This window comes from Hipposideros armiger, unplaced genomic scaffold (assembly GCF_001890085.2).
Source record: "Hipposideros armiger isolate ML-2016 unplaced genomic scaffold, ASM189008v1 scaffold_116, whole genome shotgun sequence".
NCBI lineage: Eukaryota > Metazoa > Chordata > Mammalia > Chiroptera > Hipposideridae > Hipposideros > Hipposideros armiger.
The window spans coordinates 1,540,611-1,558,403 of NW_017731466.1; the positions used below are offsets into that span (position 1 = coordinate 1,540,611).

General features: G+C 36.8%; 1 long non-coding RNA gene across 1 annotated transcript in view; it reads left to right on the forward strand.

Moving 5' to 3' along the window:
• Positions 1-17,793, forward strand: part of LOC109385453 (uncharacterized) — a 22,913-nt gene extending 5,120 nt beyond the window's left edge. The window contains exons 2-3 of the long non-coding RNA XR_002124625.1: positions 17,178-17,357; positions 17,726-17,793. This is a non-coding gene — a long non-coding RNA (uncharacterized LOC109385453). The remainder of the gene's footprint in view (positions 1-17,177; positions 17,358-17,725) is intronic.

Consider the following 17,793-nt stretch of genomic DNA (forward strand, 5'->3'; position numbering starts at 1 on the left):
GTCAACAATCCATCCATCCCCTGCAGAGGTCAAGAAGGCAGCTTTTGAGAATAGAAGGAAAAGAAAGTTAAGTGGGTCCCTACTTTTTTATACTGTCATCAATCTTAATGTTCCAAGATTTAAAGTTAAAAAAAGGGAATTTTAAAATAATTTATATTAAAGATGGGACAAGTAAAATTGTGTATAACCCTTATCCACTCTGAAGCTATGTTTTCAAGAGGCACTTCTGAAACATTCTTGGGAATTGGAAGCTGCTAAATATCTCACATCCAGTAGTCTCTATCTAATTCAATCTAATTATATCTTATGCTTAGTCGTGTTCTGCCGTTCTTTCACTGTAAAATTGAAAGTAAATTCACTCAAGTTTACATTCTCCTTTAAAGAACACTGTTACCTAACTTTGCCTTTTTCTTCCTTCCACTTCCCAAAAGACGTTTTAGTCCAGCCCCAAATATCCTCTCTTTGCAAGATTCCCAGGACCTCATTGGAGCTGTTTACAGCCAGTCCCATCTCACTAGTGACTTCCATTTTCTCTTGTGGTCCTTAAAGAGACAGATGTTACTCTTCCTAGAAGTAACTTTTCTGAACTAATCAAGTTGCTTTTATATAAGTGTTAAGGATTTGTGTATGTGTGTGAATATATATATATATATATATATATCCCTGTCATTTTCACTCTTCTGCTTCTCTTTTTAAAAATAAAATCATCTCCTCTACTTTACATGAATCTTTGAATAATACATTTAAGCATAAGACCTGTAATTTTTTGCTTGACATGAACTACAGTTTCCTCACGATATACCATTCCTATTCCAAGAACATTTCAGGGATAAAGGTTAGGTTTAATAAGAAAATCTATTGCCATATGAAATTTTTATCCTTGAGAGAAAATTTAATCAGAATGACCCAAATGGGAAAGATTTTTTTGTCTTGGTGGTGGTTTATCTGTGGCTGTAGTTACAAATCTTGTCTCACATTTACTGCCCCTCCTCCTGTAGTTAATGACAGGCAACATAACCATTCATATGTATTACCAAATACAAGCAAACAGCGTCATTACTGTTGTGACTTAATATAACAGTTACCTAATTAAGGACTATAAATGCAGAAAAACTTGATTTGCTACTGGCCCTGCTAGAGGAAATAGAAGTTTATTTTAAAACATGATTTGCTAAGGCCCTGCTAGAGGAAACAGAAGTTTATTTTAAAACTTCTACTGGGTTTAATTTATAGGATGTCATTACTGAAAAACTATTTTGTTTTTTGTGTCTTTTTCCATGACCTTAACACATAGGTGAAAAATTCACAAAACATTTCAGTGTCAATATAGAGTTAGTAAAATAGTTATGGAAGAAAATGGTTTAGGATCTGTTTTTTTCAATCAGCAGAGACATACTTGATATATTCCTCAAAATGTCCTTCATTTTCCACTGCCACTTACCCTGTCCATACCTTTCATATCTGACATCTGGATTGCTGCAAGAGACTTAGCGGGTCTCCTTTTCGACTAGGTGGAGCTGTTACGCCCTTGGAACTGTCTTCTCTGATTTGCAAACTGTCAGTAATTGTTCTGTGCTCTGATAGCCCTTGAGAAATAATTCTCATGCCACGTATCACATTTTACTGTGGATTGAGTGACTATCAGATCCCCCTGGGTTCCTCCATCTGCCCTTTCCCCTACTGAACTTGTAGAAGACCATGATCTTCTGCTTGAATATAAAGGCTACTAATATCTATAATTTATTGAAATTATATCTGGACCAGGCACATTCATTCATTTTTATATAGCTTTCTCTGGTTATTCCACATAACATCTCCCTTTTCTTTATTTACACTTATATTTGGCTTTATATAATTCACCATTTGGTTACATACTATGTTATAATTGTATCTGCAAATATAAATATATTGGCAGGTATATTTATATATCTAAAAATATATATGCAGATATATTTATAACAGTATATAATAAAAAACGGATGTGTTAAGGATGGTTCGACTAAAAGAAGAATAAGAAAAATCTGGTAACCAAAGGGAGAGATTCCTGCATATGCTCTACCTAGGATTTCATATGGTGTCCTTAAAAGTTAAAATTCAGGTAATTGGCAACAAAAAACCAGTTACCTTGATTACCCCAATAATTCCTGTTTATCTTTGTGGTTGTGAAATATATTTCTCTAAGAAAGAGAAGGTAATGTATACATGTGCTTCTGGATCTCATTTTAATTAGGTATTCATTAAAACCCTCGCTTTTGAGATACTGTTAACTGATTACAGTGTATTTAAAACACCAACTGAGAAAGAGATCAAAGGTGCTACAGACCTGGATAGTGAACCAGTATTAAAATCAGTTTTCACACCAGCACTGACCAGAGCAGAAGAGTTAGGGAAGGGGGCTCCCTTATTCAGAATCTAGAAATTGCACCAGCCCTGAAGAGCCAATTGGAAGGAAGGGGTTGGGATGGAAGTTGGAGACAGAGTCCAACCTAGGCTCTGCCATTTGGGAGCTGCATGTTACTTAACTCACAAAGAATCTATTTCCTTACCTATAAAATGAGGGGAGATAATTACTTACCCCATAGGGTTGTTATGAGAATTGAATGAAAAAAAATATATATCCTAATGCACTACACATGTAATGGGCATTAAAGGTAGCCTGCCTGGGTATGCATCATGATTCTACTGTTAACAAGCTGTGTGATCATGGGTAAGTTAACCTCCATGTGCTTCTGTCTCATCATCAGTTAACTTAGATGATTGCCCTTACCCAATGGGTTGTATAAGGACTAAATGAGATAACACATGGAAAACACTTTTAAAAATTCATATGGTGAATGCACAATAAATGTTAGCTATTATTACTCATGTTAAAGAATTAGAGCTGCTTAAGTCTCCCCATCTCAATCTGTCCTGGCAGCACAGGAAAAAAAAAAAAAAGTTACCAAGCTTGATTCTATGGAGAGGAAATTGGCCATAGAGTGAATTCTTTTTTACTTCATTAAAGTAAGATCCGAGTGTAAGATCCTACTGCACAGATGCTCAATTGACCAAAAGCTATCACTGTGACATTTTCTACACTGATAGCTTCAAATGTTCCAGTGCAGGACAAAATAGCGAAATAGTTTTATATAGGTGAAACAATTCTTGTTCTCAGGAACCTGAAGTTTATTAAATAAGATATGTGAAAATCTGTGATACAGAGAAGAGAGTAAAAGAATAAGCAGGAGGAAAAATAAGCAATTAGAAGATGTCAGAGCAGTACAAGACATTCCCCTGACCCAGGGAAGGCTAAATCCATGGAAAAAGAGAATTTTAGCTGGGCTTTCAAGAAAGAGTAGAGTTTGGAAGTATGGGGGAGAAAAAAGAATTTTAGGGGGAAGCAACAGTGATCAAAGGCATATAGGGGTGAAAACATGGGGCACATTTGTGAACCAAATAGTTCAGTTATTTCAAGCCATTGGATTTTTCTTCCTCACAACTTTTAAAAATTGAGGTATAATTCACAAACTATAAAATCCACCTTTAAAAGTATACAATTTACTGATTTTTAGTATATTCATAAAGTTACATGCAATATCACACTATCTAATTTCAGAATATTTTCATCACCCAAAAAAAGAAACCCCCATACCCTTTAGCAGTCACTCCCCATTAACCCCATAGTGGCTGGCCCATCCAGTGGGCTCCCAACAGAGTCATAGTTTGCAGTTGGAAGCTCTTGGGTGGGTAGGCACCGGAATGGTGAGTGTGGAAGGGATGCTGGCAGGGCACCTGCTGCTTCTGCTACACATGGCTTCCACCTCCATCTTACACACCTGTATCTCTAGCCTTGATCTCTTTCTGGAGTCACCTGAACATCCCACGGAAAGATCACAAATTCAGCATCCTTCACTGAGCTCAGCTTTTCTCCTTCCTGTATTTCCAATGTTAGTGCATAGTACCACCATCTATTTAGTCATACAAGACAGAAACTTCTTAGTCAGCCTAAACCCCTTTCCGTTGTTCTCCAAATCTAATTGGTGACTAACTTCCATCAGTTTCTTACCATCATCTTTCCTGTGTTGTATGCCCTTGCTTCCTTTCTATGACTATTGTCTTAGTTCATGCCTATTATGAGCTCTCACCTGATCTACTGAAATGCTGATCTAAGAGATTTCCCTCCCTTGAACTTTCTCTTCCTTAATCCACTCCTCACTCTGCCACCAGAATGATAGTTCTAAAATGCAGAATTGATCCTATGGTTCCCTGAGCCTAAAATCCTTCAATTGCTAACCAGTGCCTTCCTTGTGCTAACTACAGAGCATGGTGTGCCCCCCTCAATGTGCCCCTTCCTGCTTTCTCATATTGCTAACCTCCATTTCTCACCTATCTAGAACCCTAAGCAGTGGTGAACTGCTGGCAGTTCCCCACTGTGCTTTTGCTCATGCAATACATGTCTCCCTCTTCTTCACGTGGTGAACAATTGTGAGACTCATTCAGTTCAAGTTCTCTTCTGTGAGGCCTTTCCTGCCCTCTCCAGACCAGAAAGGAATAAGCATTCCTTTATTTGTGCTCCAGTTGTGGTCCTTCCATAGCACCTGTGACACTTCATCACACTATCATCACTTTTACTAAGTTCTAATCTCCTTAAAACCAGGGGCCAGATCTAATTCATCCCTACATCCCTTGCAGAGTGCCTTGCACAGTCTTAGTTGAATACTAGAGATTTGGGAGTCATGGCATAGGGAAGAGAATGAGACTATGGGAAGGGATGAAGTTACCCTGCGGGAAGACCAGGGGCAGGAATTACATTTATTGAGGTTGTACTATGCTGAAGGATGCAGGATTCTATGTTTGACTCCAGAGCCTCTGCACTTTTCATTGATCATATAAGTACTAAAGAAGGTCCTTTCTATTTGGCAATCATTTGTTGACTCTGGTGAGAGAAGTTTCAGGAGAGGATTGAGGGCCAAAGCAAAACTGCAATGAATTGAAGAGGTAAATGGAAGATGAGAAAAGGACTTAGAGATTACACTGCTGGTTGTCAAGTTTTCAGTTTTCAAGGACCAATAAATTTATATAAAAAAAATTGGAGACTAATCAAGTTGCCAACTTCTTGTTTTGCCAATTAAGAACATTAAAGTAAAGCAAGACCTCAAAATCACTAATCATTAGGGAAATGCAAATCAAAACTACAACGAGATACTATCTCATACCCATCAGGATAGCTACTATCAAAAAACAAAAAATAACAAGTGTTGGCAGGCATGTGGAGAAGTTGGGACCCTTATGCACTGTTGATAGGAACGTAAAATGGTGTAGCTGCAATGGAAAACAGAATAGCAGTTCCTCAAAAATTAAAAATAGAGTAATCATATGATTCAGCAATATTTTGGGGTATATATGCAAAAGAATTGAAAGCAGGGTCTTGAAAAGATATTTGTACATCCACATTCATAGCAGTATAAGCCACCTCAGTGTCCATTGATGGATGAATGGATAAGCAAAATGTGGTGTATACATACATACAATGGAATACTATTCCATCTTCAAAAGGAAGGAAAGTCTAACATATGTTACAGCATGAATGAACCTAGAGGACATCATGCTAAGTGAAATAAGCAGTCACAAAAAGACCAATACTGTATGTCTCGCTTACATGAGATACCTAGAGTAGTCAAATTCAGAGAAAAAGAAAGTAAAATGGTGGTTGCCAAGAGCTAGGGGGAGGAAGGAATGGGGAGTTATTGTTTAATGGATGCAGAATTTCAATTTTCCCAGATGAAAAGAGTTTTGGAGATGGATGGTGGTGATGGTTGCACAACAATATCAATACACTTAATGACACTAAACTGTACTCTTAAAAATGGTTAAGATGGTAAATTTTGTTATGTGTATTTTACCACAATTGAACAACAACTGAGCTAGACAATAAAAAACAAACTCAGGATTTACTATGTTAATTAAAAACTATTATGTAATTTTTAAAATGTAACATCAAATATGATGAAAAAATATGAGAATAAAAATCAGCTTATTTATTAAATGCAATTACCTTATTAGCAAAACATATTTTTCTTAATTTTCTCACTTTGTAAGAGACTGAATAAGCATAGTCATGGGTATGCATTAATATAGAACTGGCATTTGGGAACTAATGGTTTTAATTACATTAAAAAATGGAAGCAAAGGGAAAGAGGACAATAATTAAAGAACGTAACAAGGTTGAGCCGGCCGAGTGGCTCAGTTGGTTAAGAGCTTGCTCAAGAGTGCGAGCTCTGAGCAACAGCTGTTCGAGTCCCGGCCTGAGCTGAGCTGCAGCTGAGCTGCCAACAGGTGGCAGGATGGCTTAGCTAAAAAAAAAAAAAAAAATGTAACAGGGTAAAGGGAAGATCATTGTCATTATTGGTTAGGCTATACTATTACATACTATGACAAGTCAAATATTCTTCATATTTCTGGTAGGCACTACTTTGAATAATCATTTGTTTTACAAATGTAAAGTATATGCTAAAGATGTGTGTGTGTGTGTGTGTGTGTGTGCACTATAATTTAATAAAGATAAACATACGAAATACTACCACACAGAGATGTGTGTAATCAGGCTATTATCTAGCTACTATGCCATGTTTCCCTCATATTTTCAGTCTCTAGAAATCCTGAATAATAATTTTTACTATATCCCATACATATGGCTTGTTCCTGAATGTTCTATATTTCCTGTCTGAGCCATTAGCTTGTTTTCTGATCAGTGTTCATTTTCTCTAATCTAAGAATAGAATTGAATGAAGGGGACCATTTTGCCTCAGAGTAGAATGGAGATGTACAGTTTTTCTATGGCTACTTCCTTGGTTTATGAAATTTCCCTCCAGCTGCGTTCTAAAATAACAATTTTGCTTTTCCCTAAATTGTAACAGAGATTTAACTCTATACTGGTAGAAGGATTTTCATGGAGGACTCAGCAAATATATTTTGAAAGGCAATTAATCAAAATCTTTTGCTTTCTTGCAGATCTCTAAATTCAAACTTTAGCGTTCCCCATAATAGGTATGTGACTTACTGAGTGAAAACCACAAAGGATCAAGGTTTGGCTAGTGACAGAAGAGGATAGTCTTACTAAAATTGCATGCTGAGTAATTTAGCTTCTTTTTAAGAGAAATGTAGGTACACTCTTGACCTGGTGCTAACATTGAGCTCTGTTGAAATGCTTTTTTCAAACATTAAAACTGAAGGTGGATTAGTCCATTTAATTTATTATAGTCTTGACAATGAACTATATATAAACCATAAGGTTGGAAGGATTTTTTATGACCACAATCTGTACTGTCTTAGAATTACTAAAACACTTGAAATACTTTGTTAATGTTTTCAGATATATAAATAAAACAAACAGTATAAATTCATCCTAAATTTAAGTGAAAATATGAACATATGTGGTTTAAGGCAGAGTTTGGGTTATGGTATTATGTTGCAACTTTCTATTATTATTATTATTAATATTATTATTAGGTGTGGTATAGTCAACTTGGTTATTTTTAAATGACCGTTGCTATTTTCAGTGAATTTGTGTCATTTTTATTTGCTTTCTTAACGTTCTATTTTTGAATCCTGTGGAAAGAGATTTTAGAGGCTTTCTCCTTTTTTTATTTGAGACTGCTAGGTCTAACCTGAATCTTAAAAACAAGCGTTTTTTTGGTATGACTTGAAAACTATTCTTGGACTAATTGTTCTTTCATGAAAAGTCAGAAAGGGCCTAATTAGCAATCACAATTAATACTGCTTCAGGATTACAAAGTTGAGAGAAAGAGTGCTGTTTTGGTTAAGTCTGATTACAATCTGTGTTGCCTAATCAGGAGAAAACCCTCACAATTTCATATCATTAAAACAGATAAATAGAATATAATACTACCTTGGAAAATCCATAAATAACCCCAAAGTAAAAGACAATCAAGTGCCTCAGCCTTGACTTTAGATTATATTAATTTACATTTTAATATTTAGTTTTTTTGGAAAAGATTCACTTTTTCCCCTTCTAATAGATATGGTTTTAGGCATCCGGTTAAAGGAGAGAAAGCAATACAAAGTGAGTAGTCTGCTTAAAACTTGGAAATAAAATAATTTTAAAGGTGTTCGGTTTTACATTCAGCAAAAGCTTACCTCAGCACATTAAAAATTAGATTTTACTAGCTACTTAAATTTTCTCCTTTGAAACTGGAAAAACCTGTGGGTTAGAGTCAAAGTACACCAACTGCAGTTGTATTGGATTTGCATGCCCCTCGGCTGGTTACTTAACTTCCCTGTACTTTAATTTTCTTATCATTAACAATTAGGATAATTATCTCTCTCATCATACTAATTTATAGAATTAAAGGATCTTTAAAAACATGCTATCTACACACGTAACCTCCTTGATCATATTTTTAACTTACACCATAAAAATTTAGCTTAGTAATTTTGAATGGAAGCAAGGTCTTGAGCTAATGGCTTTTTGTTTTTCACATATTATCATTAATATTCAGAAATTGGTGTCTTGTCACCTACTTGATTCTATAAGCTTCCAAAAAAATTAATGTAGACAGAATTTTTTGAATAAAAATCAAAATGTATCATTACAAATATACACACATACTCCCTATGTATATATACTCTCCATAACAGCAGTTCTCAACCTTCCTAATGCCGTGATCCCTTAATACAGTTCTTCATGTTGTGGTGACCCCTCAACCATAAAATTATTTTCGTTGCTACTCTATAACTGTAATTATGCTACTGTTATGAATCGTAATGTAAATATCTTTTTGTTTTCCGATGGTTTTAGGTGACCCCTGTGAAAGGGTCGTTGGACCCCCAAAGGGGTCGCGACCCACACGTTGAGAACCACTGCTCCATAACAATCAGTTGACTGAAACTTCACATTCCAGTCCACTTTGGTATTGTATAGATCGGAGGTGGCTATTCTGTGACCTGTAAGGAGATGAAGTTTCTCTTTGGTTCTCTCTATCCTCATCTCCTTGAATGGATTAAAATTCCTTACTAGAGATTCATTTCTTTGGATCTTGAAGGCTTCTGGTTTTCAGAGCCCGCAGAAAAATATTGATAAAAAAGCAGGATAAAATTAGTAAAGGAGTGAAAGGAATTTTGGTTGGGGGCATGATTAGTGTTGGTGAATGGAATCAGTGTTTATGGGGGATGTTCTCCTCCCCATCTCTGAGAGGAGAGTGAACTGTTATTCTAAAGGGCTGGGAAGGGAGAGGGCCAGAAAACCAGAAGAAAGCAGATTTTTTCCCCCTAACTTTTTTTGCCACCTTGACTTGACCTCTGATCTGTGGTGAGAGGAATTGGAAAGATTTACAGGAAATCTGGATTCCTGAGATTTCTAGGGAACAGCAGAAGCCTGACTCTGTACTGCAGAAGCCAACATTTTAATTTTTCATTCCATTATTGAAAGCAGTGGTGGACAGATTTGGTCAGGGATATAATGTGGGCCTGTTTATATTTTCTGTGACAATTAAAGGGACAGAAGGCAAGATATTTCAGTTTGAGGCTTCCGCAGAGGCAAAAGTTAAGGGGAAAGTTGGGAGGTTTGAATTTAAACTGCCTACTCCTTAATTTGTCTAGGGTTGGCCCACTTTACCAATCTTTTTTTTACCATAACTCTTAGGGCCTTACAAAATAACTACTATACAACATGATTGCTAAAGTTATTAATCTATTATATGGTTTTTGCTAATGTATTTCTGAGTGTATGATTAATGTAGTGGTTCTCAGCCCTGCTAGAATCACCTTGGGAGCTTTAAAGAAACCTGATGTCCAGGCCACACATCAAACTAATCACATCAGAACCTCTAGGAGTGGCACCCAGTCATCATTTTAAAAAAAACAAAAAAGCTTTCTATATGATTCCATTGGCTTAATGTATGATCTCTCCCAGGTAAAACACATTTAACACAGTTCTCAAATGTTTTGGACTCAGGACTCTTTTATGTTAGTAACAATTATTGAGGACCACAAATAGCTTTTTTTAAAATGTGGATTACATCTATTTTTAATATTTATTGTGTTGAAAATTAAAACAGGCATTTTATAAATTTTTAATTATGGATTTATTTTAAAATAACAAAAGCATTAAATGTTAAATAACATTTTTATGAAAAAAATCACTGTTTTATAAAACAAAAAGAATTTTGTGAGAAGATTGGTGGTTTTGACCATTAAAAAAAAATTCTTTAATGTCTGACTTATTAGAAAACAGCTGGATTTCTTTATGTATTCAATCTGCTGTACAGTATGATGTTTTGGTTGAAGTATATGAAGAAATTCAGCCTCCCACTGACATGTGGTGGGAAAAGGAAGACGTGTTTTAACAGCCTCTTCAGATAATTATTCATAGTCTTCTATGCTATTAAATCAAAACATGACAAATGATAATGTCATAAAAGTTAGTTGCAATGTAGAATCTGAAACCTTATCAATAAAATTTTTTACTCAGTGACATAAAAATTCACTGGTCTCTCTCATACTTTGAATGGATCTTTTCTTTGTGATAGGGCTTGAGAATTGGAAAATATTGGTTCACTGAGTTATGCAGATATTCCAAATGTTGAACATTTCATTTTATATTATTTCAAAAATCACATTTATTACAATAACTGACTTTGTCAGAAAAATTATGGCATATCAGGAAACTCTCACATTTATGGTGCCAGATACAAGTTTTCCAAAATTCCAATTTTTACTTGAGACATCCAGTTTTATCATTGTCAATAAATACTCTCACTTATTATCCTTGAAGGCGTAGGTACACTTTATTCATTTTCAAGCAAATATCTGCCAAATACCCAAATCTGAATAACCATAGGTTATTAGTCAATTATTCTTTCAAGCCAAAGTAGAATTTTATGAAAAAAGCAGACAGTTTACCATGTATCTCAAACAATTGTACAAGAGCTTTTTCTTGAGACAATAATTGTCCTTCGGTATGTAGCAGAAATACTTTATTTGTACCTCCCAGTTTGTCATGCAAAATATTAAAAGATTCATACTCAACTTCTGTTTCCAGTCAAGATGGATAACAGAAACTAAATTTATCATCCCATCTTGAAAAAAAAATCAAACAATAATGTTCAAATATTGGAAAACAGGCATTACAGGAGAGTGATGAAAGAAGGGAAACAAATGAGCCACATGCTTTTCCCAGCTTGCTGTCTTGAGAGTTTCAAGGACGCTGTGCAGGCAGGAGGAATCTAAATAAAGCCAGGGGGTCTCTATGAGATGAAACGACAGCGCCGAGAACATAAGAAGGCCAGGTGGTTAGACTTTGCAGGATAGAGTATGGGAAGAGAGATAGTGAGCTTCATGAAGAGAGTGCTTCAAAAATCAGTAAAGATTTTTTTTTTTAAGATTTTTATTAGGGAATTGGGGGGATGGAAACAGTGCTGGGGAATTGGGGGAAGGGGAACAGATAAGTTGCTGTTGTTTTGTTCTTCAGTCTAGTTGTGGAGGACGTTGCTTCACTGGCCCAAGTTGGCACCATCATTGCGCTCTTCCCGGGCGAGGCAGATCAGTCACCGGCTTCTGGACGGCCGCTCACGCTGGCTACCGGTGACTCCTAGCAGCCCAGCTCCAGGTCGAGCTGTTGTTCAGCATCTTAGCTGTGGAGGGCAGTGTCACTGGCCCTTTTATGTGGGATCCAAACCGGGGCCCTCTGGCGTCCCAAGCCAGTTCTTAACCATCACGCCACTTGGCCAGCCCAGTAAAGATTTCTTCAAAAGTCTCCAGCTGAGTATGGATCTGCACATGCATGTGAGGAAACTGCCCAAGGTGGGAGGAAAGAACCACCAAAAAGAGCAGGCATGACACACCTCAGGGCACAGATAGGGTCGGGACGATTTTGTGTTTCCACGAGTCAGAGTGGAAAAACCTCAAAATGCAAGGGGAAAAGAGTAGGCTACCCAGAGACATTGCTCCAATAAAGGGTTAAATTATACCTGGATTACAGGCTGCTCTGTTTCAGCCTAACCAAACTTAAAAGCAAGCCTCCAAAGGATCAAACTATTTACAACTGAACTGTGTCTCAGAACAAAGATCAAGAATATTTAAAGGGATACAAATATGCCTAGCCCACACAAAAGTAAAATTCACAACATCTATCATCTAATAAAAAACTTACGAGACATGCAAAGAAGTAGGAACATACAACCCATAATGAGGAGAAAAATCAATCAATAGAAACAAACACAGAAATGACACAAATGATATATTAGCAGACAACAGTATTAAAATAGTTATCATAACTATATTCCCTATGTTCAAGAAGGTAGCAGAAAGATTGAGCATGTTAAGAAGAGATATGGATGGTATAAAGAAAATTGAAATCAAACATCTAGAGAAGGATAAAAGAAATGTCTGATATGAAAACTACACTGGGTGGAATTAATAACAGATTAGGCACTGCAAAAGAAAAGATCAGTGAACTTGAACACATAGAAATAGAAACTAAACAAATGAAATAGAAAAAAAAACCAACAACCCAAAAAACCCAAAGCAGATCAAACAAAGAAACAAAAAACAGAGCACTGGTGAATTGTAGGAAATCTTCAGACAACTTGATCTGTGTTTAATTGGAGCCCAAAGGAAGAGGTGGGATAAAAATACTTGAAGAAATAATGGTTAAATTTTTTCTAAATTTGGTAAAAATTTGAAACCCACTGATCCAAAAAGCATTGTTAATCCAAAGTGCAAGGGCATAAAGAAAAATCCACCAATGCGTGTCAGTTTTTTAAAGTTTTTATTGGGGAATTGGGGGAGGAGAACAGCGTTGGGGAATCAGGGAAAGGGAACAGACAAGTTTCTGTCCTTTGGTTCTTCAGTCTAGTTGCGGATGACGTCACTTCACTGGCCTATGTTGGTATTATCATTGCGCTCTTCCTGGGTGAGGCAGTCGCTCACCAGCCATTGGACTGCTCACCGCGGCTCACGGCAACTCATGAAAGCTCACGCCAGCTGCCGGCCAACCCCACTGCAGCTACAATGTTGCTGGCGACTCATGGCAGCCCAGCTCCAGGTTGAGCTGTTGTTCACCATCTTAGCTGTAGAGGGTGCAGCATCACTGTCTCTCATGTGGGATCTGAACCGGGGCGCTGCTGCTCAGAACTGGCGTCCCAAGCCAACTCCTAACCAATGCGCCACTAGGCCAGCCCCACCAAGGCATATCATGATTAAATTACTTACAAACTGTGCTACAGAGAAAATCTTAAGACAAACTGAGGCACACGACATACAGAGGAGCAAAGATTAGTATGCCAGCCAATTTCTCATCAGAGACAAAACAAGCAAGAAGATGCTGGAGCAACATCTTTAAAGTATTGAAAGAAAAAAAATCTGTCAACATAGAATTCTATACTCAGAAAAATTTCTTAGAAAAACAAAGGCAAAATAAATTTTTTTTCAAGTTTACAGAAATTGCCACCATACCTGCACTACAAGAGACGTTAAAGAACATCCTTCAGACAGAAGGAAAATGATACCAGATGGACATATGTATTTACACAAAGGAAGGAAGAATATCAGAAATGATAAATAAGTGGGCAAATGAAAAAGACTTTAAAAAAACCCTTATTTTAATAACCTCTTTGAAAGATAATTGTTTAATATGAAGCTAATAACAACATTTTGTGGGGCTAATAACATATTTAGAAGTAAAACTTCTGACAACAACACCAAAAAGATTAAGAGGGGCAACAGTGTACTTTGTAAGGTACTCGTACTATACATTAAGAGGTATAATTATTCTTGATGGTAGATAGTGATACATTAAAGATGTATACGCCAAATCCTAAAACAACCACTAAAAACAAACAGAGGTATAGCTGGCAAACTAACAAAGAAGATAAAACAGAAAAATAAAAAATCAGTTAATCCAAGATAAATCAGAAAAATGAACAAAGAACAGATCAAACAAATAGAAAACAAATAGCAGATTATTTGTTTAATCACATTAAATACAAATAATCTAAATACCCCATTTAAAAGCCAAAGATTGTCCAATTGGGTTAAAAAGCAAGACCTAACTATATGCTGCCTACAAGAAATTCGCATTATATGTACGTAAGAAAATAGTTTAAAAGTTAAAAGGATGGGAAATAATATACCTTGCTAACACTAATCTAAAGAAAGTTGGAGTGGTTATATTAACACTAGAAAAAAAAAAAAGATTTCAGAGCAAAGAATATTACCAAGTATAAAGAGGTTTATTTCATAATGATAAAGGGATCAATTTGTCAAAAGGACATTGCAATCCTAAACACTTACGCATTTAATAAGAAAGCTTAGAAATACATTATAAAAAATTAATAGAAGCAAAAGAATTAGGCAAAGTCACAATTACAGTCAGAGATTTCAACACCACTCTCTTAGTAATCAATAAAACAAGACAGAAAATCAATATGATATAGAAGATTTGGGGAACATTATCAATTACCATGACCTAATTACATTTATGCAGCATTTTACCCAATAACAGAAGAATACACATTCTTTTCATGTACAGAAGGAATATTCACAAAGATGAATCATATTCTGGGCTATAAAACAATTCTCAAAAACTTTTAAAGGATTCATCCATAGCAAGTCTGTATCTGACCATGATAGAATTAAATTTGAAATCAATAACAAAAGAAAATCAGGGAAATCCTCAACTGTGTCAAAACTAAGTAACACTATTTAAATAACCTATGAGTGAAAAATGGATATGTTTATTCTCTTTCTTGTAGTGATGGTTTTATTGGTGTAAACATATGTTAAAATTCATCAGATTGTATACTTTAAATAGGTACAGTTTAATGTATTCTAATTATATCTCAATAAAGCTGTTAAAAAAGACATGTACTCAAGGGTTGAGAGTAATAGTAACCATAATTTTTATTGCTTCATCAATGATATTCTTGTGAGACTGGTTCTTTCCCTCCCCTCCCCTCCCCTCCCTATCCCTATCCCTTCTCTCTCTCTCTCTCTCTCTCTCTCTCTCTCTCTCTCTCTCTCTCTCTCTCACCCAAGCATGGCAGTAAAGAATGCAATGACTGCAAGTACAGTTTTGTTTTTGTAATAGTACACTTTTGTGTCCTGTTTTGGTAAGTGCTAAGGTGCCAGAGTTTTACCCATCATACCTTTTGCAACATCAGTGCAAAATTAGTACAGTAAGAAAAAGCAAGTCTTACTTCCATATTATTATAAAAATTGATTTGACCTTGCAGACATCCAAAAGGGTAATCTTAGGGAACCCCAAGGGGGGTCCATGGATCACATTTTGAGAACTGCTGTTTTAATAGAAATTTCTAGTCATTACTGCTTTAGTTCAACGGTGTCACTTTACAGATGGGACTAGATGTATTAAAACTTTGCCAGGGCAACTGCATGGGGGAGATCTTTTTTAGCAGTTGGGTTCTTAATGTGCTTCAAATCACAGTATAGAATCTATATGATTATAAAGATTATAACCACTCCACTTGTGACTAGGGCTATCACTGCGTACACACACAAAAAATTCTTTTTCCATAATGAAAAACAGGGCCTGGACTTGTTTAATTAAATGTAATACTCATGGGTCATTTCCATAGGAAGAATTTGAAGAAAGGAAAAGTTGCAGCAAGGAACAAAAATAGCAGATATAAGGGATTTCACAAAGTTTCCAGAACGAAGGAGGTGAGACAAGAAGAATGAGTGAAGGAAAAAGGGAAGGATGTTTAATGTGTAAGGTGCAAGAAAAGAAGGTAGGGATACATATGAACAAGTAAAGAGTTGTGTTGGATTTGTAGATTTATGGAAGGTTGTCAGAAAAGCCCTCACGTATAAAAAAACAATTTACTAAAATCATGAAGCTTCACTTACTATGTAAAATATTTTAGATTTGTACAAGATACGTCATACAAATGCATTACTGGTGGATACAGAGATGCACTCCTTAGAGACCCCCTCACTGCCCCCCAATTCAGGGAAGGACTCTGCTCCTGCTGTTGGAGTGCTGTTGACAGACAGCCTCTAGCTGTCAGGTCCTTAGGCTTCTAAGAGCTGCTTCCAGGAGGTCACCCCCATTGAGGTGAGGGTATAAAGCCGCAGCCATTTTGACTGCCCATGGAACAAACAACACTGACAGGCAATTTTAGCTCCAGGATTCCCCCATTGGGGTTGGGTGAGGCTGCAGAAGGGGGCCCACTTCCCTGCTAACTTTGCTCTCTGCCCAGTCCTGTTCCTCCCTCTCTCTCCCTCCCTCAGGGGCTTGTCCCAGGGGCACTCCCTAATACACATCCTGAATGCTCAACTCTGTCTCAGAGTCTGCTTCCTGTAGATCCCAAAGGGCAACAGCATCTTATGGACTCCAAAATAATCAAAAGTGGAGAACCCTTGGGAATGGAAAATCATCATCCAATTATGTGTTAACATTTTAACTCAAGCATGTTCTTATTTCTTATTTTGAATATTATCATTCGAAATACTGAGCATGATATATCTTTAACATTTTGTTTCATGTAGGTTTGCTATTTCCACCTTCCCTCTCTTATAGGAATCATATTGTGGAAAGGAAAAGGGAATAGGGTAAGAAAAACAGGCTATGTGTTACCCAGACACTTAGGAAACCCATGATTTCAAGGCTGGTGTAAGCAACGAGAGGGGAAATATATTGGGAGGTGTGATAGTGGTTTTTATTCTGAATATTGTAACAATAGAAAGTTTTGAAGTGGTCAGATTATCAGAAGAAGTGTCCATGAATATAATAAAGAAGCTATTTAATGTTGTTTAAGCTGGAAGATTCAAACTGTCACTCAAAACTATCAGACATGAATAGGGTAATTCTGAACATCAGGGAAGTAGGTACTTCCATCCCGTCTTCCCCTGTAGCTCCCGAGGAGGGCTGAACAGTGTCTTCCCAGGCCAGCCCTCTCATTTTAAACTCACTCTAATAGCCAAGCCTAAGAAAATAGAGTCAGTGAGCCTCCTGGCTGACTCCATTACCGTCAGACCTTTGCTCCCTGGGAAATAGGTCTATTTCAGCTGTCATTTTTCCAGGATCTGTTACTAAACGATGACGGCAGGCCATGCCCTAATCCTCACTGTGGAAGAAAAAGAGGGTGGTAAAGGCATTGTCCTGACAACTTAGACCAGAAACCTACAGATAAAATTAGGTGTTTTATTTTTTTTTCTAGGATTATCTTGATAACAGTGATCTTTGATGTTACCAAGGAAACATCGTTTGGGGCATGCATTGGAGAAGAAGACTGCCTAAAGAGCCACTGTGAACATTTTAGAATTCATTTATTTCAAATAATTGCTTCAACCACACTTCTCAGCTGGGGAGTATGATAGTCTGTCTCCTATACGACAAGGTAACTATTCGTGAGAAAAAAGAGAAAAGATGTGATGGGCTGTTATAAAGGAACTACTGTGAGGGCTCCAGTTTAGGCTTTGTATGGAGGCGGGAAGTCTCAGTTTCCTCATCTGTAAAATGGGGTTGATATCTGCCGCACATGGTTGTGAAGATTAAATGAGGGAACAACAGAAAAGCGCCCAGGACAGTGCCCGTGGAGAAGTATCAGTAAATGTTATTCCCTGTGGGAAAAAGAGCTGAGGGAAAACGCTTCATGGCCCCACAGGGTCTGATGAAGCCTCCCTCTCCTTTCTATTCCGTTATGGTATTGGAGATGATAAAAATGCCTCTTCTGTGTCTCTTCTTCCTTCCTCTTTTCCTCTCCAGGACAAGGAAGTGGCCATCTCTGTTCCCTTAGATTTGGAAGCTTGTGCCTCCCAGGACAGCCCAGTCCC